At 41.7% G+C, this 25,589-nt stretch overlaps 1 protein-coding gene and 1 long non-coding RNA gene across 4 annotated transcripts in view; one reads left to right on the forward strand and one right to left on the reverse strand.

Annotated features, from left to right (window-relative positions):
- LOC127616805 (uncharacterized) overlaps positions 1 to 25,589 on the forward strand; it is a 53,573-nt gene that overhangs the window by 23,229 nt on the left and 4,755 nt on the right. Inside the window, exons 2-3 of one of the 2 annotated variants that reach the window (XR_007967191.1) lie at positions 20,581 to 20,689; positions 21,511 to 21,644. This is a non-coding gene — a long non-coding RNA (uncharacterized LOC127616805). The remainder of the gene's footprint in view (positions 1 to 20,580; positions 20,690 to 21,510; positions 21,645 to 25,589) is intronic. The other variant, XR_007967192.1, reaches the window with a different exon arrangement.
- The window catches only part of LOC127616683 (myosin light chain kinase 3-like), a 31,191-nt gene continuing 26,284 nt past the window's right edge, over positions 20,683 to 25,589 (reverse strand). Inside the window, exon 15 of one of the 2 annotated variants that reach the window (XM_052088446.1) lies at positions 20,683 to 20,841. The gene's annotated coding sequence lies outside the window, so the exon portion shown is untranslated. Of the gene's footprint in view, positions 20,842 to 23,889; positions 25,060 to 25,589 lie in introns of those variants that run through there. The other variant, XM_052088447.1, reaches the window with a different exon arrangement.

A 25,589-nucleotide genomic window follows, 5' to 3' on the forward strand; every position in this document is an offset into this window, starting at 1 on the left:
TTCTTTTTAGAAAAAGACCACAAACCTGTTAGGTGGCTGAATTTCAAAAGAAAAGGTCATCGGCTCTCACAAGTTTTATGTGGATTTTAGATCATTGCCGTTGGAAGAAACTGAAAGCCTCAAAGCGTCATGTAACTTATGTGTTGTATAACTAGGCAGAACAGTGAAAAGTAAAAATTTCCCCCATGGGCTAAACATTTGCATAATAAATCAACAGAATGAAGTAAAACAAAAAAAATGTCTGTCAATGTCATCATCTTTTTTTAATGAAGTCACTTGTAATGAGAGAAGGCCACTTAAGTCAAATGTTCCGACAGTGGGCAACACCTCTCTGAAATGACGCACACACCCTGACACACACTTTTGCAAATATCATGCAGCACCCCCTTTCAATCAGTCACATGCTAATTCAAGTGCGTGCGTGCACGCGTGCGTCTGGCATGGCCCAGTGTAAGTCCCCGTTACGATTTGTCTGGACATATGTAACAAGGCTCATCAATCTTCGGGGTTTGAATTAAAACCACCTGGGCCCAACTCATGAGGTGGAAACACTCTGCTGGCCTGTCACAAGCGGGAAGAGCGGCCAGTCTAACAAAGGCGCAGACAGATAGAGATGGAGGCCTGGGCAGAGTACAAGACCTTGACAATGAAACTTTATCCTTCTTTTTGCAAAGCTACTCTGGACAGAAGAGGCATGAGACAGCTGAGGAAAAAAAAAGGCTATTAAATATTCACTCGAGCTGTGCCATGCTGCACATGTTGCACCTTTGGCTATATGAATATAAAGGAAAGACCTAGAATTGAGTGTTTCCAACCTGTAATCAACTCAAGCACATTTTAGAAATATTTTGATTGCATGTTAATGGACTGGAATTTCAAAAAAATTCTTGAAACTGCTGAACTCTTTTCAATTTACTCCCAAATGCCCCCTATTTAGTTGAACACGTTATTGCAGTATACGCTGCTATACACATTATGTATAGCAGCGTATACTGCTGCTATACACATTATGTATAGCAGCAGGTGGATAAACGGGTTCATTGTACCTTTAGGCATTTAGTGGAAGAACATTTCTTTGTTGTCACTACACTTGAGTGCCACAGAAAGCTGAACAAAGAGAGATATTTGTTGCTCGTAAATAAATTCTGATTTTTGAACCAATGAAATTGAACAATTTCCCACAGTATCGCTGTGGTTGGGTTAACTGTTTTAATTGAACAGCTTGAAAATCATTTCAATGCTACATTGGTGTGAAATACTGTAGTGGCATTGAACTTTTAATCATCATGCTGTCGTGGTCAGGGCAAATTCAGGTTGGTGGACCAGCCAGGACACACCTCAGGTTGTAGTATGTGACAGTATTAGACCAAGTGTGAGCGCAACTAAGATATTTGCCATCTAGTGGTGATTGGTGATATTACAAATTTAAACTACAGTCGACCCCACATATTTATCATTCTGCAAATGCAGATTCAAATATCTGCAGATTTCTTTCCTCCTTAGCTTACATTTATATTTCATATTTTGGATTTTTCTCAGTTTTTTTCTGGGGTTTTTAAAAACCAACATTTCACCCGTTTTTCATGCAAAACATTTATAAGATATAATTTATTTGTCCCACACTGGGGAAATTTACAGTCAGAGTTCAGAAAGGAAACCACAAGGGAGAGAGAGGGGAAAAAATATGGAATGTTAATCAGCATTTTGTAACGACTTTTTGGGGGTTTGTTGAAAATAAAAAGATAAATAAATAAACTAAATTTTTTTTAATTGCACCTGTTTATTTTTACGGCCTTGGGCCTCCAGTTGCCCTTCCCTGATCTAGATTCACATTTATTTAGTGGGATTCCCCCAAATATTCACAGGTCACTATTCCAAAACTTGATGAGTTCAGAACTTTCTGTTCTGTGGAACAGTTTTTGTGTTCTTTTTGAAGTGCCCTAAAATACCACAAAGCCGGGTCTGAACAGGAAAGTACTACAATAATCAGCAAATTATGCTAACCTGATTCATCTTAACTCGGAGAACAGCTGTGATTGTTTGGGAAGAGCTAAATTTAGCCTGGGCTGTTAGTGGAAGTTATGAAGAATTTATGCCACACATGCATGTCTTATACACACTTTTTTGTTATTCTCCCCCCCCAGCCCCCAAAATCAGTTCATGTGCAAACCATCTCTTTTGAAGGATAATGTTTGAATGAGTTTGAAATTTCAATTGTCACATGTCCTTACACGGGAAGGATTTTACAATCAATTAAGAAAGGATGAGTCGTCCTTCTGAGCAAAGCAGTGCAGGTTGATATGTTACTGAGGAATATTTTTTGTGTGTGTGTGTGTGTGTGTGTGTGTGGCTGAGTGAGATGACCTCGGTCAAGTCACTTGACTTCTCGGCCCCTCAGCCGAGCCCAGCTGTATCAACAGCGAGCGGCTCTCCACACGGGCGGGCAGGCGTTGGGCCGGCCGTGTGTCAGCAGTCTGGCTTCAGCCCATCCTGCAGACACTGACTGGCTGTTTGTGTGAGTTGCAATGGTGACGGTGGGTGGGAGTTTGCTTCCAACCCACACCCCCGCCACAAATCTACTCGATGGAATTCAAATTATTCCCCTCCCACCCCCATGTGCCCCCCACTGGCAACCATGCCCTGAGTAAATAAGCAGCTGAGGTCAGGGCCAAAGCAATCAGCACCACCGGGTCACTCTTAATGGATTTGTGTGTTTGCTGACAGGTGGCGTGCTGGTGCCCCAAAATCAATAGTCCGAGTATCTTCTTGAAATGCAACACGCCCTTCCAGGTTTTTATTCCTTTGGCATTAAGAAGAAAAACGTCTATTTGTTGACATAAATGTACGTCTTGTTTGGAGTCAACCATTTTGTAATGTGCATTACTGCCACCTACAGGGTTGGAGTAGAATGTTAACGTACACAACTTACAACTGTAAGGGACTTTGTATGGCAAGTGTGAATATCCGTGCCAGTGGTGCCCTCATGAACAAGGGTGTTTGTGTCAAAACTGACTATGAAAAGCAGCAATGGTTCACATGCTAATCTGAATATATACCGAGGCTGAATCATACATATACTGTACATATATATATATATATATATATATATATATATATATATATATATATATATATATATATATATATATATATATATACCTGTATATATATATATATTAATTATTCTTCCAAGCAGTTTGATCCTCACTAGGGTCGCGGGGGGTGCTGGAGCCTATCCCAGCTGTCTTCGGGCAGTAGGCGGGGGACACCCTGAATCGGTTGCCAGCCAATCGCAGGGCACACAGAAACGAAGAACCATTCGCACTCACACTCACACCGAGGGACAATTTAGAGTGTTCAATCAGCCTGCCACGCATGTTTTTGGAATGTGGGAGGAAACCGGATCACCCGGAGAAAACCCACGCAGGCCCGGGGAGAACATGCAAACTCCACACAGGGAGGCCGGAGCTGGAATCGAACCCGGTACCTCTGCATTGTGAAGCCGACGTGCTAACCACTGGGCTACCGGGCCGCCATATATACAGTATATATATATATATATATATATATATATATATATATATAGAGAGAGAGAGAGAGAGAGAGAGAGAGAGAGAGAGAGAGAGAGAGAGAGAGAGAGAGAGAGAGAGAGAGAGAGAGAGGTGTACAGTATGTGTGTTTATACTGTATATGTATACGGGTACAGTATTATTTCCAAACAATCTTGAAAAAGTCATACTAAATGCACATAACATTATAATTTTATTTCTGGTAATATTGCAACGTCATTGTGAAAGTATGACTTTTTCCGAACATTTTTAACATGGCCTGAAAAAAGTTATTAGCTTTACAATGCAAACATACAACATAGTCATTAAAAACATTTCAACAATTATTTCAAATATCTATATAAGTGGATAATAGATATCAGGAGATGTATTTGTGATACAGTCTACAACTGTTTTTGATGTTGATGTTAAAAAATATTTCATATTAGAAAGCTGTTTTATCCATGGTTAATTTGGCAAATCACCTTTTTTACGGGACTGTGTAAGAGTGCTGGCTTCACTCTTTTGACTTTCTCTACAAACTGACAGTCCTTCAGTTGCATATACCGTGATACAACTGTATAATTCAGGCTTGAACAATTATCAGTATCATGTTGTACGGCAAGTTCCTGTGAGATTCCCAGCCCTATCCGATGTGACATTTGTGTAATAAATCATGTGCGCCCTTGATGAAATTGTTGCAGGATGATATATCAGTAGCAGAGGCAAGCATCAGACTAGTTTTCCTTTAAGGACCAAAGTGGTCTAATTTTTCACACTAAAAATGCCGCCGATCTATGGGGTCCTTCCTCAAATATATTCATAGATATCTGATGCCCCCAGCAGTGACATTAAAAGGAAAAAAAACAAAAAACGGAAACCGCAAATGTCATGACTGTGAGAAAATCATCTTGAGGGAGGAGGACTAAATAGGACCACTATTTCATTATTGTTTCTGGCGCACACACGTGTCTGCTGAGCTGCCCAGATGGTTATAGTGCTCCAGCTTATTGTACCACAGACACATCTTTCAGGCTTCTTTCTCTGCGGAGGCGGGCTGTGTACCTCTCACCATCTCACCTCCACATGCTTCAACAGAGTGTGCTTCATTTACTAGCCAACGGATGCTGCGAGTTTGACTCTTGCATGCAGACTAGTATGCTGAGAGGAGATTTTAATTCACTTTTCACTGAACAGTAACTTCTCTACATCATATGTTGTCACGTTGTTTTGTTTTTACAAGAGCAAAAATATAGCGTTCCCTCTCATGTTAGTCATTTGCTCCTCCTGAAGTCACATGCACTGGGTTTGGTCATGTGACCTTAGCATGTTTAGCCGGTGGGCAATGTGACGTCAGTTTCAGCTGCCAGTAGGTGGCAGGGCAGGATAAAAATGGCTGGTCCCTGCGATGGATACAAATGGGGGTGGGGAGGGGGGATCTTATGTTCTTTTGAGCAGTGTCGAGGCGTGGTCATGTATGTAATGTGCTGTTTCGGTCATCTGGTGTACGCCACATTGGATAAGAGTAGTAAAAATACAGATACGTTTATGCCATGTCTAGGGTGTCTCACGTTTTCAAAAAGGTGGGGATTTTAAAAACGTGAATCCCACTTTAGCAAAAAAGTAAATTGCTTATCAAATACTTCGTACTTGCCACAGCGTGATAAATGACTGTTTGCAGTCTAAAGGTGTGAGAGAGTGAGCGAGGCCTTGAATTCTGTGCAGTCTGGCTCCTGACAGCTGGCAGAGGAAAAAATTAGCCTGGCAGAAAGTAAAAAAAAAAAAAAAAAGCAGTCAATAACAGGAACTCAATCAAACTAGGCTGGTTTCCGGTAAGCTGTGCACTCCGGGCCCGCCTGACCTGACAGAGGCTGGCTTGCTGAAAGACTGCTTGGCTTCAGGTCAGCCTTCTCACTTGGCTCGCTCACACGGCCACACTCATTTGTACCTCGTCTGGATGAGGTTTCACTTTATATTCGGCCGGGCAAAAGAAATGTGCCCCACACTCTGCTGCTGTGTGCCAAAGAAAGTATGAGCCTCCAGTCAGGTTAACACCACACAAAGCTTGCTTTTTTACCCAGCGATTAAAAATAGATTGGGTTGAAGTGAATGAAAACCTCAAGCGTTGGTGAAGTTAAACACAGCATAGTCAAACTTCTTAATTATTGGGATTCAAGAAGAGGCCAATGTCAACATGTTTTAAAGGACATCCAAACAAACAAATGAACATGTAAAACCACTTTTGCTCCACTGTCAGTTGACATAGGACTGTGAAACTTGCTCGGAAAACCCTAGTGTTAGCAATAACATGAATTATGGCTCCATTTTGTTTTGGTTTCAGAGAGTTAAGGAAGCCTGCGACTTAACGCTGTTGTGAAATTTGGTGTTTAAATGTTTTGCCGTTATTATAAAGGAGGGCCTTGGTTTACGACAGTCCTGGCATATGAGGTTCAGATCTATGTAAATTCTAATCTGGCCAATGAACCAGTTTGTGCAATGGCGCAAGAATACTACTAGTTAGCGGCACACTACCACCTTTATTACCATTTCGTCTTACTGTTTATTGTGTATGTTAAATCGCTCCATGTACAGCAATTTGTATGCAGCGATGGCTGTTTGAAAGTGCTCTATAAATACTGTTGACTTGACTTTATATTTTTCATTGAATTCTTATCCTTTAGGCCGAGAAGTATTTTTCATATAAATATTTGCTGCAATTAAATGTATTTGTTGTATTTATAGACTGTAGCACATTCAGACTCACAAATTCAGGTTATTCACTGCCATGAAAGTCATTCAAAAAAGAGCCCCTGTAGTTTTGGACTTAATTGTGCCTATTGTTTTTGACTATCCGTCTTAGGAATGCTATAATATAACTACAGTGGCACAGAGAAAAAAAAGAGATAGTAACGTGAGAGCAAATAAATACTTTAAACTAAACCTTCCTAATCTACTTTTCTACGATTTTCTCATTCATTAGGCGTTTATATATGGTTAATATCGCATTGCTCAATACAACATTTGCTTCCCTATTTGAGCAACATATTGTGTCATGAGCACATACTGGCTAAGATCTGTACGCTGCTAGCTTGACTTAATTAAATAAATATGTTTAAAAACACTATCTGAGTATATTAATTGGGAAAACCGCAAAAATATCACCCATAAAAAGATTATATGTTAGGATGGCTGACCAACCCCCACCCCACATTCCTAACTTTGACACGGTGCCAAGCTACACTAGGCTAACACACCAATTTGTCGCCAGAAAAAACAGATGCGTTTACCAACTTTTATCTTCTTTGAAACCCTTCAATAGCAAGATATAAAGCATATGTATCGTTCACAATTTACTAGACTCCACAACATTGGCAGGGTGGGCCGTCCACATGCTTGGATTCCATGGCCGCTGTCACCACTCCCACCTTGTTTAGTCTGAGTGTCAGCAGCTATCAGCTCTCCGCTGCGCGGAGACGCATTAGCACCGCAAAATTGGACCAGAAGCAGAAAACATGAGACCTTCGTGGCCACATCTCACCTGTTAGTCAAACAAATAAACACATAAGTACACATTTCCTGTCCAAAATTTTTTTAAATGTAATCTCTCTCTACAGGCAGCCCTTTAACTGGGATTTTTTGAGTTAGTGGCCTACATTATGCTAACTCAGTAGAAATGCTAACATCAAAGTGTGGCAGTTATAAGACTATTACAAAGTAAATACATTTCATTCATACACTGTAGCACTGTATAGGAGTCACAGAGATTCACACAATCATCCATATAAGATATAACATTGTGATACTTTACGTTTTACAGTTAATACAAGAAAAAACACAAATCAGTCAAATGAAAGGGCAATAAATAACAATCAAAACAATCTATTCGTACTGGATTAAACATAAGACACTGGAGTGCACAGTCAATGTGGCTTTCAACATTCTTAGCTGTCATTAAAGTGTAACAATAAAAGGGGAGCCACTTCCTCATGCAGCTCTCATTGTTTAACTCAACTGAAAAAATGGTGTTGAATTTATGCAATTTTATTTCAACAAGTAGGAGCACAAAGTTAAAATCAGCTGTAACCATTTATGATTTTGAAGTAGATAATTTTGTCAAATGTATCTGGATCCAAATGATGCAACCGCTTGATGAAATAATACAATACAATACAAGACAATACATGCTGATTTATACAGCGCTTTCACAACAGCTGCTGCTGTAACAAATAAAATGGAATAAATTCGACACAAATATATTTTTGTTGTATCAATGCAAAAAAAGTTACACATTGCAAAGCATAATTACAAGATGCTACCTTAATTTTAATATTGCTATGGAGTCTTGTTTATTTAAATGTTGAATGCAGACATGTATGTTATTAAATTGCACTGTGAAACACAAGTTTTAAGAACTCCGAGAATCTGTGTAACTTTGGGATGTCCCTAAAAGTCTGAAATTTAGAAGTTCCACTGCTCCATTTAGGCTGGTGACTATAAGCATCGCAACAGCCAGCATGAGCTCTGATTACTTATTCTGTATATTTTTTACGCAGACTTGAATGGCATAAAAACATCAGATTGGCATTCAGTGGGGGGAGTGAGGGAGTACCATCAGCGAAAGCAATGTTTTGATTGACTGCTTGATTTTCAAAAATACATGAAGTAATTTCCCAACTCTATGAGCGAGTTCTTGCTTTTCCTTCTTTTTTTTCAGTAGAATGAACCCAATTATGAAAAACAATGACCTCAATAAATGTTTAAACGTGTCTGTGCAAAACACGTGTGCATTTTCAATAATGTCAAAGCCAATATAGACAAGCTGCAGGTCACAGTTAGCTGGCTAGTGGGTTGAAACACACTACACCAAATGTATAGGCAGATTAGCATTAGCTAACAGTGTTAGCTTCTGATTAACAGCACTAACTTGATTGAAATGTGAAGTTATTGACGCAGTGGCTGCGGGGATGAATTTTTATTAAGCAATGTGTCCGCTGGACACACAGGTCCTCATGACTGACCAGTGTAATTCAGTGTCCTTTGGATGAAGTGCCGCCTTTACAAGTGAAAATTGAATCCACGCTGTCTTGTTGTCGCAAACATCTGTTTTGCAGGGAGTTGCTGCTTGTCTTGTTCCATCATGGGAACGAAATCCGTACACACCCTTCACACAACAATATGTGGCCTGCTGTACAATAATTCTTGATCCTTGGTATGCATACTCGTATTCGGTATAGTGAAAAAAAAACATCTCACAGAAATGTTATTAAAATACTCTGAGCTATTGCAAATAATGATCATGATAATAATAATAATAATAATAATAATAATAATAATAATAATAATAATAATAATAATAATAAATCTTAATGTGTCTTGTAAATGTTAATAAGTGCAAGAACGTGAATGGTAACGTGATGCCAAGATGGTGGAGGTTACTGTTCTTCATCATTCTCAATTTGCATGTACCTGCATATTCAATATTAAACTGTGTATGAACGTTTCGACAGGTGCTTCAGGTAAATGAGTGCAATGACCGGCAGCCCTCATAGCCACTCAAGTTCCCCTTATAAAGCTCCCAGAGGCATGCCCATCATGAGGTGACACGTTGGCGCCACCCACAGGCCAAAGATTCCATGTGCGTTTATCCAACACAAGAGCTGATAAAAAGATCAAAATCCATGTTAGCAAATTCAACATGACCAGTTTTTTCATGGGTGACTTCACAAGTTATCCAAATTTTGAGTTGTCAGTTGTCAGTTACATTTTTGGGGGAAAACAAATTGCCCCCAGTGTAATAGGACCAAAATTCAATCAAATTAGTCCCCTTTTGAAGATGGACGTGACAGACATATTTGGAATTCGGTACTCAAAGGTGTTTGCAAAGTGATTTATATTAATAATAATGCCGTGTGATATGTAATCATGTTTCCTGTGTTGCCCTAAATTATTTTTCTGGTCCTGTGGTAATCGTCACACTTGACCGCTCTGCTACTCTTCTGTGGAAATATGATCAAATACAAAAAAAATCTGACTTTTAACATTTGAGGAATCTTTTTTTCAATACACCCCTCATTGTATCCCTTTTCAAGGTAACATTGTATTATTAATAAATAACAGTAAATATCAGATGATTCTCTTCCATTCATCCAGTGTAGTGTCCCATGAGCACACTGCCATGTGAGCATCATGTCACTTTCTCACACTCTTCAGCCAACCGTTTTACAGAGCCACGACTTCAAACTAATTGAATAAGCGGCGACCCTGCGGACAGCCTCTCCGAGGGATTCGGATATGATCTGCGCAGAGCGCTCCTCTGAGGGCAAACGCAGCCAATTTACGGCCATTTCATGCTCTGCGCTTCGGCACACCAGAAGATGGAGGCCACACACACATACACACACACACACACACACACACGTGTTTACCAGTCGACCACCGGGCCTCTCTCTCTGTCTCGGACTCTCTCTATCACTCTCTCTTTTCTCACTCTCTCTCTTTAAATATATATATATATACTGTGTGTGTATATATATATACATGATATACACGTTTTTCACTAATTCAGGTAGCACTTCATACACTACATTGTGTGCTCATCAGGAGATAACACCTTTTACTGCTGCCAGTCTGTGCAGCCAGCAAAATTCATTGCAGCTCTGTGTGCATCTGAGGTCCCTTGAAAGTCGCTCTGTATCTTCCAACAGCCTATCTGATCATTAGTTTTCCATCACATGGCCCCTTCAAACGCATATGAGACTTATCTGCTGCCACTTTATGAGCGTTTACATGACTTTGATGGCTGCATGCTTGAGGTTGGAGAAAAAAATAAGTCATGCAGTACGTGTATGTGTGCATGTGTGCACGTGTGTGTCTTTTATTACATGCCTCAGTGATCCAGGAAAGGGAAAGCATATGTCTCGCTGAAATACGATCTAATTCGCATTATCTGCGGACCCGCTGCCCCGTTTTATCCTCTCACATTAAATGAATCATATAAAAGTCTATCCTAATTCAACGTGTGCTATTCTTTACACAAAATGTCATCTTTTTGTGTGAGCAGAATTTGATGGCCTCTTTTTACAGCTGCGCAGGAGAAGTCGTCCGTTGACCAGATATGTCATTGTGTGGATCTGTTGAGTCGATCAAGTATCGTGGAAATGAGCTTCCATCCCTGACCATAAACCCCTGGTGACTGATTCTCAATCTATGAAAACACACACTAAGTGCACTGCTTTGATTGTGGATTTTAAAAGAAAAAAAAAATCACATTGTGTGGTTGTTTTGTTGTTTGCTTCAAACCCTTGGTCCTTAGATTAGGATAATGGAGCTTTGATTGAAAAATGTATTATGAAAAATGAAATATATGAACAACACATACATTATTCTCTTTATATAAAGTAGAATTTTTGCCATACCTGTGTTGCCCATCCCTGGCCAGACTACGTTATCGTATTTTCCCGATGGTCTTGATCAATGTCATGCTCGGAACAAAATTCAGACCCTGGAATATGTGTTAACGGCGGCTGTCAAGAAAACAATCACCAACGAGCGTGAGGGTTGAAAAGTTGCCATCGACGGGATGTCATGTCAGGCCAGGACCGTCACATAAATACACCAGCCATTAAGAAAAATTTACATATTTTCTTGAAATTCCCAATGGCCACCCTATGCGTAAATGTGAGCATGTATGATTGTGATTTATTAGAGATCAGCAGGGCCTCACTTCTTTCTCGCGGTTTAGAAAAATGAATGGATGGACTTTCGATCATACCAGCTGCAAGTTAATATACTTCCACTTTGACAGTTGTAATCTCTGCACTACATTATGGCTAACTTTCATCTTTTTCCACAAATGAACTAAATCACTTCCCTTCCCCCGGCCCCCGGTGCAACTCTCACCTCATCTATCTTGATCACGAGAGAGCCAGCACGGTCGGAGGCCATCTATGGTCGTTAGTGGTGGTTACCTCAAGTAGCAACAAAGATGTGTAATAAAAAGTGCGCTCAGGTAAATCACTTCTCAGCCTGTCATCACTGCCACCGCCGGGATATTATTGGAAACAGGCGGTGTGCACAACATGTGAATACCAGTGTCTTTTTTTTTCTTTTACATGATGGGATCCATCCATCCATTTTCTGTAGTCCTCATTGGGGTGACGGGTGTACTTGGAGCCTATTCCAGCTAACTTTGGGCGAAAGACAGCAAAAACCCTGGAGTTCTCACCAACCAGTCACCGACGATAGAATAGACTTTTGTTTTATCCAGCCTTCTTGTGTGGCGTTTGAATGTTCTCCCCGTTCCTGTGTGGGTACTCCGGTTTCCTCCCACATTCCAAAAACATGCATGGCAGGTAAACGGAACACTCTAAATCAGGGGTGCCCAAATTTTTTTCACCAAAGATCTACTTTTCGATCAACCAACCTCCCGCGATCGACCCGTTACCGCGCACGTGCACACGCTTGCCATGATGAGCAATAGCCAGACGCTGAGGCATGCAATGCACTTAGGCAGCCTGTTAATGATCGTAGCTCACACATACCGTTAAAATGCTTCTCTCAGTCCTCCAGAATCCCATTCTTTGCCCCTCACCTCAGTGAATTGTACAAAACAAACTCTGAATGAGAAGAATGATAACGATAAAAGATATTGCGCAACAACTGCAGGTTAAAGATTAACTGCTTTATTTTATTTTATTTTTTAAATTATTTTTGTGAAAGTGAAACTGATATAATGATTAGGGTGCAGTGTGCATTAACACAAAAATATATTATGAACATGCACAGAGACAAAAATGTGTTGGTTTTTTTACCCCCCCCCCCCCCCCCTCGACACCCCTCGGATTGACTTGGGACCAGTCCTTGATCTACTGGTCGATCGCGATCGACGTAACGGGCACCCCTGCTCTAAATTGACCCTGGGTGTGAGTGTGAGTCTGAATGTCATTGTGTGCCCTGCGGGTGGCTGTTGCCCAAAGACAGCTGAGAAATGCTCCTGCACGCCCACGACCCTCGTGAGGATAAACAGATGAGAAAATGGATGGATATTTTATGCTGGGTCATCACAAATGGATTAATCTGATCGAATGATGATGCCCTATTGATTAAGCAGCCTCGAGTGGGGAAGAAAAAGTCCATGGAACATGAATCCAGGACTTCTTTGATTTCCTCCTCTGTCTGCTGGCCCGACAGCTAAGCTGTGTCTCAAGGCGCTGCACTGCGAGAGCTTAAGTGGCTTTCCTCTTCCCACGGCGGCCCTTACAGGCTGCTGACTTGGCAGTTTCATCCCTCTATCCTTCCTCCATTCCTCTATACCCCGGTGTCCGGTTTACGAACTGCGGCTCTGCCACCTCGGAGACAAGCCAGGCCACCGAGGTCCTGCTGTTCGATTCAACCGACGCCGCCCCTCACCATGAGAACAGTGGGGGGGAGAGTGAGTTAACCTAATGAGTGACATTTTTGTGTGCATAATTTTAAGGGCAGGGGGTGCTGTGGAACTATTTTATTACATTCCCCCGGCGCATCTGACACTTTTGTGACGGAAAGTGGACTATACTTTAGACCAGGTGAAGCCAGATCTAAGTTGTGACGCAAATGGTGTCACGTGTTTTTCGATGGAATTGATCAAGGTGGACGCAGTCAGCAATGTCATCCATATATTACTTCAGTATGCATCGAACTTTGAACTGAATCATTGTAGAAAGAAATTCATGGAATGAATTATTGTTATCGTCATCTTTAGTATATTTTTAAAACAGCCAAACTGTCCACGGCACAACTGGTGTCTGTGTTGGGTTGCCACTCACAGATTATGAGTGGGAGGTGGTCTCCAAGTGCCAAATTTTCATAATCCACAAGGGGAGATCTTGCAATTTCTTAACTGTTTTTGGTGGTGGTGGGGGTTGTGCGTCAATCTCCTGCATTGACTCCAGCAAGCAAGTGCATTACTTTTCCACCATATAGAACTCGCGTCTCACCTGCATTCACCTGCTCCTGATTTCTAAAGGAATGAGCGGGGCCGCTTTAATTGGCCGGGGATTAAATCATCTGTGTTCACTGCCACAACTGCACCAACGCCCATTTCTAATTACGCCCGTCTGTGAAAATCCCAAAGGACAAAAGACTCCCATGCACACAGTTAGACTGCGCTAGACTTTATGCTGGGTATGAAAATAGGGCCCAAAATGTCTTCTTCTTCCAGAGTCTACTGTTACACTTTCCATACGATTTGCTCAACGGGAGGTTTTCTTACCATCCTGCTTGGGTTTTCTCACACAGAAATGAAAGTCATGAGATATGTTGTTTGTGACAGAAAGCTGGCAGGGGAGCCCCTTTCGCTCAGACATTGGTTCTTTCCCAGAGGTTCAAGCGCCCTCTGCTGCAATAACGCACCTCCTGCAGGAGGAACAGACATGATGACATCTATTTTTGCCCAGGGTGGTCCTGGCGTTGAACTCTGTGACAGCGAGCCCTCGTAAATGTAAGAAAATAGCGACGGCCCCAATTTGGGGGCGGTTAAAAGACGTTCCGCTCGGGGTCCGTCTGTCAGCGAGGCATCGAAAAGCAAAGCAGCGCGCCCGCCTATTGAAGGCCTCTCTTGAAAAAGCTCACTGCCAGGACATTGTATTCTCTGCGAGAGGCCCGCCACTGTGGAATGATGTAATGAGTAGTGTAGCCAGTGGAGAGTAAAATAGGGCGTTGTATAAGAGGTGCTCTGTGGCTACTTTAGCTGGAGTCGTTGGCCATGTGGGGTTAAAGACAGACTGCTGGAGGAAGTCGAGGGCGCTGAGGAGGCGGGGGGGTCCAGGTGTGTGTGTGTATGTATGCGTGCGCGCACTTGCACTAATTTTCTGCTGACTTTCAAGAAAGTGGTTTTCCTGCTACATGCAGTAGTGTTTCTTTGTGGGTCCGCCACACGGTTCAGCTGGGTTCTGCCTGTCAGACTTGAGGTTTGCAGAGAGCAAGCCAGTAGGATCGTGCGCAGGAGCTAGGGCTGAGGTTGCTGGAGTTCTTCAATGACTAGTACCCACTTTTGTGCATAAATTGTTTTCTGTGAACATCAGCATCACTAGAGCAGGGGTTCTACATTTTTTCAGGGCAGATTTTTTTTACAAGCACGCCCTAAAAATACAATTAAGCATAACTATCCACATGCACCCCTAATAGCCATTGGAACAAATACATTTCATCATATTCATGAACTGAAGTGAATTGAAATTATCATTCATCACTAGCTGATGTGCTATGCAATCACTAATAAACAACTTGACTACGAGCATAGAAGAGCTATCGCACAATCACTGTTGCTAGCTCAGCGTTTTAGTGATGGGACTGCGCCAATTTTCTAGGCCCCCTAAGCGACTAATTTTCAGAAAAACGGTTTCCTTTAAAATTTATACTCAAGAGCAATTTGTATAGTTTTTTTTTCAAGATGCATTTTTTTGACGAGTATAAGTTATACTCAAAAGCGACGTATAGTCCCCCCAAAAAATCAGTCGCCCAAAAATAAGGTAGGGAGCAGTAATTGGTTTAGTTTGTTTTCAAATGATTTGGCAGACCCCCAGACTACAGGTCTCTGGGCTAAACGTTTTGGAGCTTCCTCTAAAAGTTCTTGTTCTTTCATCCATCCACGTGCAGCCTCAGAACCGTCGAGTCCTTACTCGTGTAACTGCTGATGTCTGACTACGTTGTGTTTATGCATTGTGACGACGCACAGCAGGGATTTCTTGTGATGGTTGCGTTTAATGTTCTCCATCACAAATGTTCTCCTGTCAATGGTACAGCGTGCCCTTTCGCAAATTATGTGGCGTAGCAATGTATTCAAATATTTTAACTTGTAAGTGAAATGAAACACTTCTCCAGCTCTAAAGATGCTTCCCTCCCTGCATGGACATCAAGAGAAAAAGAGGAGGGTCAAAAGCAGGAGCACAATTCACAAGAGCCAGTGGCACATTCATTATTGAAGTAGGGTAACACATAAAAAATGTTATTTCATCTTTTGATAATGAAGGCTAGAGTAAAAGAGCACGTCAGGTGTTTATCGTTTCACAGGTTTCGTGTAAATGTAATGCTGCTGAGTATTTAGTGCGTTTTTTGCTGGCCCTGTTACACTCACGTAGAATGACTCAAGACGTCGTGCTTTTATGTGCAAGATGACGTCCACTGAAGCGATTGTAGAAGTTTCACAACTCAAGTCTTTGTGGAAAACAACAAAACAAGAGCACAAAAAGTGAGACAAAAGCTGGAACAGGGACTGCAAATGTTTGTGTCGGGTCTTCAGGAGTTTGACAGCCACAGGATACGAGCCCACCATTGTTATAGTCTCTCCAAGTGGCACCTTAGTGGTACAACTTCCTCTTCTCCCACCAGCTTCTATGCGGACGCACACACACTCTCACACACACACACACACTCACACACAAACACAAACAAATCATAAACAATTGCTACATTCCCCTGGTTTTGCTAAGAAAAAGCAAAAAAAACATTTGAATATCAATGTAGTTTTCAAATATTTGTAATGACTTTGTGATGATTATTTTTCCCCTCCCCTATTATGTAGCAATTTTAGTAGCATGCTGGATTTATTTCAGGAGTCATTTATGAAGATAGAAATACCACACAGTATATTGTAGTTGATGTGTAACTTTCAAATAGTTACTAGCATATATTTTACTCCATAACAAAGGGAATAGAGTAAACCTAAAAATAAATGTAACCGAACTGTATTATTGCTGGACTTGTACATGTAATTAGCCCATCATAACTTTTGTCATTTAAATAAATACAAACATTCCGTTTTGCAAGCTGAGTACACAAAAATGGCCGGTGTCAAACTCTTTGTGTGGTCAAGTGAATTTGGGCCCAAGAATGCGCCGCTCCACTTGGACTATTTTCCTGTTTCCTCTGTCTGAAAAGCAAAGTGGGCTCAAATGATGGCAAGCACAACACGGCCAGACCAACAGCACACCAATGTATTCATTTGAAGTAGGCCTTTTTTTTAAGTTTAGTACAGCCTGCAAATACATTTTTACATTTTAATGAGACCAATGAGCCTCTGTGGTTGTGCAAAGTGGACCTGGAATTATGTCTCAAATAGTGCCTGTTCTCCCAGGAATTTAGTAGGCTTCCATAGTTATTATGTCTTGCTCTGTAATTAGTAGAAAATCGACCTGTTTATTATTGAATGCGATGAAAATAATATGCCCCAAGCAAATTTGAAAAGATGTCAAAATAGAAGCTTTTAACTCCAGCGTGGCCGCCACGTTTGCGGAGCGTTTTTCGGCGCTGCTGCGGCAGCACTACTTTACTTTTCGATTGATAAAATCTATTCTGGTGACATAAGTTAGTCATCAAAGCCAAGACCTCTTTGCATCTTTTCACATTACAAATGCGATCAAATTCTGAATCTGCCAACAATTCCTCCTTGATTTGTGCTGCATCTATAACTTCATTCTTCAAGCATTGGGGAGCAAGGGAAAGTTTGTACATCATAAATGACAGGTCATTGGGGACTCTGTACAACGTTGATGAGAGGTTGACGATGAGGCTATTCATCTTGTTTAAGAGCTTGTTCATACGTCACAGCTGAGAATTCGACGGGCTATTTATAGTTTGGGCTGAGGGGTCGAAGAGAAGTTCATGCACTACGAAAAAAAATTGTTTGGTGAACTCATAGTTCCAAAACAACAAATTTGGATATTATGTTGTAGGACGATTTGCTGTTGTGAAAATTGTCCTGCATTTCACATCAACAAATATGAGTTTGTCTGTCCCTTTTTATTGAATTCCAACTTAATGATATACGGAAATAGAAAAAATTTGTTTGTGCTAGCTAACATTGTTGCCATAAATGTTTTTCAACGTCAATTACTGTTTGAGGCCAAAAAAAATACTGGTTGCGTTTTTTACATCGATGAAAAGTCAAGGAGGAGTTTAATTGCCATGAAGGAGTTCATACGTCATGGCTGAGGGGTCGGGAAGGAGTTCATGTCATAAATGAGATGAGTTTGGAAATGAATTGAGTTGGGGTGAATACTATCCCGATGACTGGGAAGGAGTTGGCGGGAGAGACAGATGGGCAGAAAGAAAGGGTAGGAAAGGAGGGATGGGCGGACCAAGGTACGGGTGGAGAGATGGAAGGAAGGGTGGATGGATGGAGAGAAGCATGGGGGCAGGGAGGGAAATTTGGATGGAAAATGGGAGGGATGGACAGATGGATGTGCAGTGCGATGGGTGGGTGAAGGTCCAGACAGGATGAATAAAATGACAGAAAGAGGAATAGATGAAGGCACTGGTGTACAAGGGGTAATAATAGGACAGAAGCACATACGGAAGGACAGATAGATGGACTTAATGGAAAAATGTAGATTGTGTCCTTCGTTTTCTTGCCCTCCGTGCGAGCCTCATCGCGGCGCCTTGGAATGCTGGGAAAGTCGTCAATGGCAGGGCGGCGCCAGCGACCTTCTGGTTGCCTCGTGCTCAGTCTCGAGCGGCCTCTCCCGGCTGCAGCCACGCCGCTCTTCCATCATGCAGCTCTGCGAGGGAGGACACACGCTGTGGGTGGGATGCAAGGACATGACTATGCATAATGCAGTGTATGTGCTGCGCTGTGACACATGAATGTTGTGTGGGAGTCATTTGGGGGACTATTGAACATGGCTGAGGGGAGGGTTTTTTTCTTGGGTAGGAAAACTCCATGTTGATGTCAAGGAAGAGGTTGTACAAGATGGCTGACAGGTCAAGGTGGTGTTCAGGTGTTGTGGCGGAAGGGTCAAGGAGGAGTTCATACATCCTGGCTGAGTCGTCAAGCAAGAGTCCATTTTCCAGGTATGAGGGGTTGAAGTGGAGTTCATATATGGATGAGAACCTCAAGAGGGGTTTATACATCATGGATGAGAGGTTGGAAAGGAGTTTATCCATCAGGGTTAAGATGTCAGGCTGAGTTTAAATCATGGCTGAGTGATCATGAAGGACATCACGCGAATTCATTCATTCTTCGTTGATGAGAAGTCCAAGTGGAATTCATAGTTCATAGACCACAGTTGAGGCATCTAGGAGGAGTTCATACACCATGAATGAATGGTCAAGGAGTTAATGTAATGGGTGAGTCCACACGTCAAGGGTGAGAAGTTAAAGCGGTGTTAATATGTCATGGTTGAGTATTTGAGGAAGACTTCATACGTATCGGCTGAGGAATGGGAGGAGCTCAAGCCAAAGGATTTCTTATGTTACGGATGAGAGGGTGTCGTGGAGTATTTTGGTCATTACCGAGTGGTCAACGAGGAGCTGATAGGTCCTGATTGAGTAGAAGTACAGGTGAAGAAGTTCATGTCATATATGACAGGTTGTGGAGTTCATACAATGACAAGTCAAAGAGAAGTTCATTCATCATAACTGAGCGACCGAGGACAAGTTCATCCAGTATGTCATGGCAGAGGGGGTGGTAGGAGTTCACACATCTTTTGCAAGAGGTCGAGAAGGAGTTCATACATCTAGCCGAAGCGGTCTAAAATGATGTGATCTTGTTAACACGCTAACCACAGACACAAGATGTCTTAAGTATAAGTACAGCAAAGGCACAAGCGCACCCACGCACTAACACGCAGGGACGGCAGTAATAATGATGGATGGCGTCTCATCCGGCTTCAGAGGCAACTCAGCGGGCCTGGCAGACTCAGCAGAGACCCCGTGCAGGCATCAGGCTGAGTCAGAGGGACAGCTAAATAGAGGCCGGCTGGGGAAAAAGGGCTGTCATCATGGGAGCGGCTGAGCAGCGTGTAACCCAGACATGAAACGCAGCCCAAGCAGCTGAGGCGATCGTGAGGAAGCACCATGTTCACCGCAGGTGTCAGCGCCACCATTTGAACGCCTCAAAAAGTGATGCGTGCAAATGCTCCGCAGGGTAAGTCTCCCCCGGGATGTCACTCAGCTTTGCGATGGCCTTTTATTTTATTCACATGATCATTCACCTGCCTGCTGGCACCACGTTTTTGTTTGTTTGTTTGTTTGTTTGTTTGTTTGTTTCAGAAAATGCATATTCATCAACAGAGCAGACATTCTTGTTTGCCGTGACTCTTTCATCTTGCTCCCTCCCATCTCCTCCTCTTTTTCCTTGCGTAACTGCTCATTCCTCCCCTCTCTGCTCGCCGAAAATATAATAATAGTATTTGTTTACTGAACTCTGCAAGCAGCACATTATATTGTTCGGTCTCCCGAAGACTTCAGTAACAGCACCAAAAAGAAAATCACTATACCGAGGCCAAAACAAAGTCATTTTAACCAGAGTGTGACAAGTGGATATTAAGTGTCATGTAATTTTTCTATTTATATTTTATTGAAAAAAATGCCATAGACCTTTTATGGAGGACCAAAAATGCACACGTCACTGTCATACCGACATGCTTGTTGCATGTCAATCCCGACCGTCAAATTAGAACCACCTGCCCTTCAGCAAGCTCTCTCGTTTTACCAACCTCCTTGTAGCACGCCAGTTAGTGAACACACCCTGTTTGGACTCACGTCAGGATCCGCTCCGGGGATCTTATATGCAACGTGGAATCTCACCCTTCCCAGAGCCTCCGACAACCCCTCGTGGCCCCGTCTTCTCCTTTCTGCAGCGGAGGGGGGGGGGGGGAGGGGGGTGACTCCATATCTTTTAATTACATACAGGAAACTCCTGTTACAAAGGACACTTTTTGGGTGGATCTGCAGGGGGAGGCTGTGAGAAATTCTCGTCTCCCAGTGGCCTCTCCGGTGTGTGGGTGGTACTGGCTGAATGGCTTGTACCACCCAAAGATTTGAGTCAGCAATATATTTATTATTATTTTTTGCCCCAAAACAAAATGGCTGACTGCAGTATCAATGTGTGTCTTTTTTCATGTCCTAATATCATTTTATACAGCTGGATCAAGATTCCCACATCAGCACGTTTTTTTTTTTAATCCCCCCTTTTCCAGCTCTAGGATTTTTTTTTTTTTTTTTGCTCCGGTGGTCTCTAACTGACAGGAACTCAAGCACTATTTGTTATCTTTAGGCCCAATAAGTCCATCTGGTTTTGGTTTGGCTCTTGGAGATCGCCCCTGGGGATGTGGATGGAGGGCAAGGCGGGGCAGGTCGAGGCGAGGCGGTGGAGGAACATTCAGGTCTCTCACTCTCTTTTTTTCCTCTCTCTCTCTCTCTCTCTCTCTCTCTCTCTCTCTCTCTCTCTCTCTCTCTCCTCCTAAATTGAATTTCTCACCGTTGCGACCCAGGTCTCGCAGCGCGAACTTGCAGCTGGCTTCCAACCCTCGGGCTTCTGAAAAGAATATTTGGAAGAAATCAGTCTCATCTGTTTTCTCAGGAAACGTTCTTTATATTCTTAGAAAAGAAAAAAAAACACGCAGCAAATATATCAGGAATTCTGTAACCAATGAATACCTGCTACAGTGTGGTTTGCGGCTTTTTAGATCTGAGATTTTCAAGACTGGTCTACTGGAAGAGATGCAGTGTTAATTCAAGCAAGCACAAGAGTAATAGGCCCAATAGTCATTGTTTCACCAGAGGAAATACAATACATGTCGATGATTTTAGTTTGTGTTGCCACTCCATTTGTGGTAACGTAGCAGTTGTTTGAAGGGTTAGAATTACTGTAACAGCAATGCTAATTTCCATCAGCCTGTCGACAGTGTGAAAAATACAAATAGGCTTGAAGCAAACACAGTGTGCCTCTTTTATGAAGAACTGTGGGAGTTTTTCTAGTTTTTGTTGTTGAAGACATGCTCTCATTTTTTTACATTTAGAGTGAGAACAGGCTTTCAGAATAAATTTAAATGTGTTAAAAGCATGCGTGAAAATAGCGTGAAACTATTCAAAAAAATGATTTTTTTTAGCTTGCTATATCATGGATTTTCATCTGTCAAGACCCAGCGAGTTGGATACAACGCAAAAAAATTTCATTGCTCTTCATGTCTTTTTCTCTCTGCAGACGAGATCAACGGTATATCAACGGGAAGTGTCAGCCAAAGCAAGATGAAGAAATGCGCACCAGCCAACATATTGATATGTGCCACCGCACAGCTCGCACAGTTGCTATCGCTGCAGTGAGATCAGTCGGAGAAGGTATTTGATATCGTATTTTGTCCTCTATATACTGTATTGAAATTCAATATGCGCTTTATGAGGTAAGCTACAATAAGAATGGCAAAATCTCGCCATCACTCCATAAATACATACGTACATGCTGTTCTTCTTGGTACTAATTAATGTAGAGGGCTACCAGTGTGATACATACTTCTGTAAAAATGGCTTCAAATTACTTTACTTATGTGTTATTAATAAGTATAATCATTTATGTGAAGACATTGATCGTGTTAATGATCTCTCAAAATAAGTGATACAACAAGGTGTGGAAATGGAATGGAAAAAAAATAAATATATATACACACACACACACACACACACTCACTCCCACTCATATATAGATTGACAAAAAAGTTGTGTTGAATTTACTCATTTTTATTTCATCAAGTGGTGGCACAAAATAAAAAGCATCTGGATCGGGACACCTTTTTTTTTTTAAGTGGACCATACATTTGCTGAAAAAAAATGGATCTGGATCCAGAGGCTTTTATTTCGTGCAACCACTAATTAAACACGCCTTTTTTTCAGTGTATTTCATTTGTCACACATCTACTTTCAAACCTATAAAAAGTGTTTGATCGCCATCCAATGTACATAACAAGAGGATTCGAACATTTAAGCTTCACTACTTTAATACTACTCCACATTACGTTCAGTGAGTGTCTCCGGAACGTGCCTTTTTTCTTGTTGCTGTTGCATGAATTCCTCCTTCTCCCTGGGGCGTATTTAATTCTTTGACAACATCCAAACTCCTGCGTGTAATCTGAGCCGCGATCTGTTCAAACATGACGCACATAAACACTTCCTTATAGGCCCGAGATGAAAGCCTGTGACTAACTCCTTGAAACTAATAAGGAGCATCTGAGGGAGCCTGTTGTGAATGTGTGTGTGTGCATGTGTGTGTGCGCATGTGTGTGTGTGTGTGTGTGTGTGTGTGTGTGTGTGTGTCTGATACAATTTATTCACCTGAGCAAATAAACTGTGAGTGTGTGGGGTGCTCATGGTTGAGGAAAAAAGGAGGCTTTGACTGAGATACAGTACCCTGCCGGGGAAGGGAAAAAGAAGCTGGAAAGGAGACCTTTTTTTTTCGTGCAGAGGTCACAGGAAGGGCAGAAAATGCGAGACTTTTGAGAGGTGAATGTGACGATTTCAAGCTACGTTACCACAAAGTATACATTCTGTTTGAGGCAGCCGTGTCCTGTAAAAAAAGTACACTGAGGTCTTATTTTACATTGGCCACTGCATTAGTCAGGGATTGCTGCACACTCAATGGTGGAGAACCATGAGAAATGTCTATTTATTTGGACAGAAATAGTAAAAAAAAAAAAAAAATGAGAATGTCGCAGACAAGGCCATCGGACAGCAATCAAAAAATGGACGTGGAGAGAAAAATGCTCTTTTAGTGTTACGAGATTGACTGGCCACAACATTAAAATCTAATGAGACCAGTGATGTATCCGATTTTTTTTTAGATTTGTTTGTATTATGAAACTGTCCCATGTCTACCTTATCTGATATTTCACATTATTTTTTTTTTGTTCTACATGTTTGTTTTCTTCCCGCGACCCTAGTGAGGATCAAGCGGTTAGGAAGATGAATGAATGAATGAATGAATGTTTGTTTTCTTTTAAATGGGTCAATTTGATACATAACAGGTTATATATCTGGCTTTGATAGGACGAGTGTTTGCCAAATCAAACATCTAAAGATTTTATAAGAGAAGATTGACAAACTTTTAAATATATATTTTTAATGTAATTTTGACTTTTTTAAGTGGATGTTTGCACAATGCATGTGCATGGGGCAGCAGTCAGGTGCTGCAAATTAAAATAAATTAAAACAAGGTTATAACAGAATGAAAATAAAAAATGGTTGATCCTAAAGCATTTTACTTTGTAAGTCAATTTTAGCCACAACGTAACTGCAATGTGTACCATGAAATGGAATGAAGTGGAGAGGGGTTGCAACAATATGACAAATTTAAATTGTCTTCTTTTTCCAAAGGTAAAAACAAGGCCTGTACATGTTTGTACTACAAAAGTTTGAAATATTTTTCAAGGAGGACCAATATTACTCAAACCACAGTAGGAGGGTTAATATAGCAGGTGTGTGGGAAAAGATTTAAGGCCAGCAGAAAATATTTTCTACATTTATGCAGTTAAATGTCCCCACACAACAGAATGAGAGGGTTAATATTCTTGTTTGCAACCAGTAATGAAACAAATGGAATTAATCGAAACCAAGTGGAACTTTTCACGGGGTGAAAAGCACCCTCAAATGGCTGTGCGCTTCAGCCTACGCTGGAGTCAAGCTGAAAATAAACAAACCACTCAGGTTTGAGACCCAATATCAGTTTAATGCGTGTACACTCAACAAAAGAAAACATGCAGAATTGTGTGAGTAACCTATTGAACTTCAAACAATCCAAAGATACATGATGGCTTTTAAACCAGAAAGCCTGCAAATGTGCGTACTAACCCAAGTGTCATCCACTCACTATGCAACGGTGGGGAGATGGGTGTTCCTTTCAGTTATACGGTGAGCCTTCATAGAAGGCGAATCTGTCACGTGGCAGCGGGGCAAACAAGCATCTATAATGAGGTGTAACTATTGTGGCTTAACAGCTCTTGCAGACAGTACCGGTAGTATTTAAAAAAGGAAAAAAAAAAGCTACAAAAATTACTTTTGTGCACTGACAAAAAAATGAAAGCATTCAGCTGATAAGACATTTTGTTGATGCTTCGCAAAGTACAAGCAGCGGTGAAACCTACAGTTATAATTAATCATTTAATACTGTTATAAAGTGTGGCACCAACAACATACAGTACACCGCATGGATGTTATGTCTTTCTTAATTCCATCCATTCATTTTTCTGATGAGCTTATCCTCAAAGAGTCGCAGGGCATGCTGAAGCCTATCCCGGCAGTCGGCGGGGGACACCCTAAATTGGTTGCCAGCCAATCACAGGGCGCATGTAAACACACCGCCATTCACGCTCCCAATCACACTTAGGAGCACTTTTGAGTGTTCCATTAACCTGCCATGTACGTTTGTGAAATGTGGGAGAAAACCAGAGTACCCGAAGAAAACCCATGCAAGCACGGGGAGAACTCCAGTGAGCTGGAATTGAATCCAATTTACAGTCAACATTCAAATCAATGTTGCTACAGCAAGTGAGGCTCACATCGGTTCCACACAAGGATTCCACATGATGCCAGGATTGTATATATTGCTTTTAAATCCCAACCAAATCAATGAGGCTTTCTCATAAAAAACAAAGGATGAATATCATGGCACTGTGAGCCACAAATTCACTCATTTCAAAGTGGAAGGGGGACAGGAAGCTTGGTCCGGAGTGGCCACGGCTGGGAGTCATCGCATCTTGTTGGCGCCCTGACAAGACAATATCACATAATGCCGCTGACTATTTCAACTGCTTATACATTAAAAAGACTTAAAAAGACATTGATACATACAATGTTAACTACTCTTGCTACTTTTCACATTGACTTCTTCATATCGTGTACTACAGCCTACCGAACACTTTAAAACTACTTTTGCTTTGTAAACTTGAGTGTTGCTTCCCTCCAGTGGACAGTCTGATAACATTTCATGAGGAATTTGCACTTGGCCCCGCACATCTACCTCACAGTGAAGTGGTTCAGGCTTTTATATCTTGGTGGTGGGGAGTTGTGCAAACATGTTCTCCCCATGCTTGCATGGGCTTTCTGCAGATACTCCAGCTTCCTCCCACAAGTTCATCGAAGACTCTGAATTGTCCAAAAGATGTGAATGTGCAAATCGCCCATGGCCCTAATGAGGTCGTGCTGGAGGTGGTTGTCAAATGCATGATGGCCCGTGGGGCTAGAGAACACGTTAAGTGTTATTTTTCCAATCATAGAACGGTCATTGCTAATTTTGTC

Source organism: Hippocampus zosterae, chromosome 15, assembly GCF_025434085.1.
Source record: "Hippocampus zosterae strain Florida chromosome 15, ASM2543408v3, whole genome shotgun sequence".
NCBI classification, from domain to species: domain Eukaryota; kingdom Metazoa; phylum Chordata; class Actinopteri; order Syngnathiformes; family Syngnathidae; genus Hippocampus; species Hippocampus zosterae.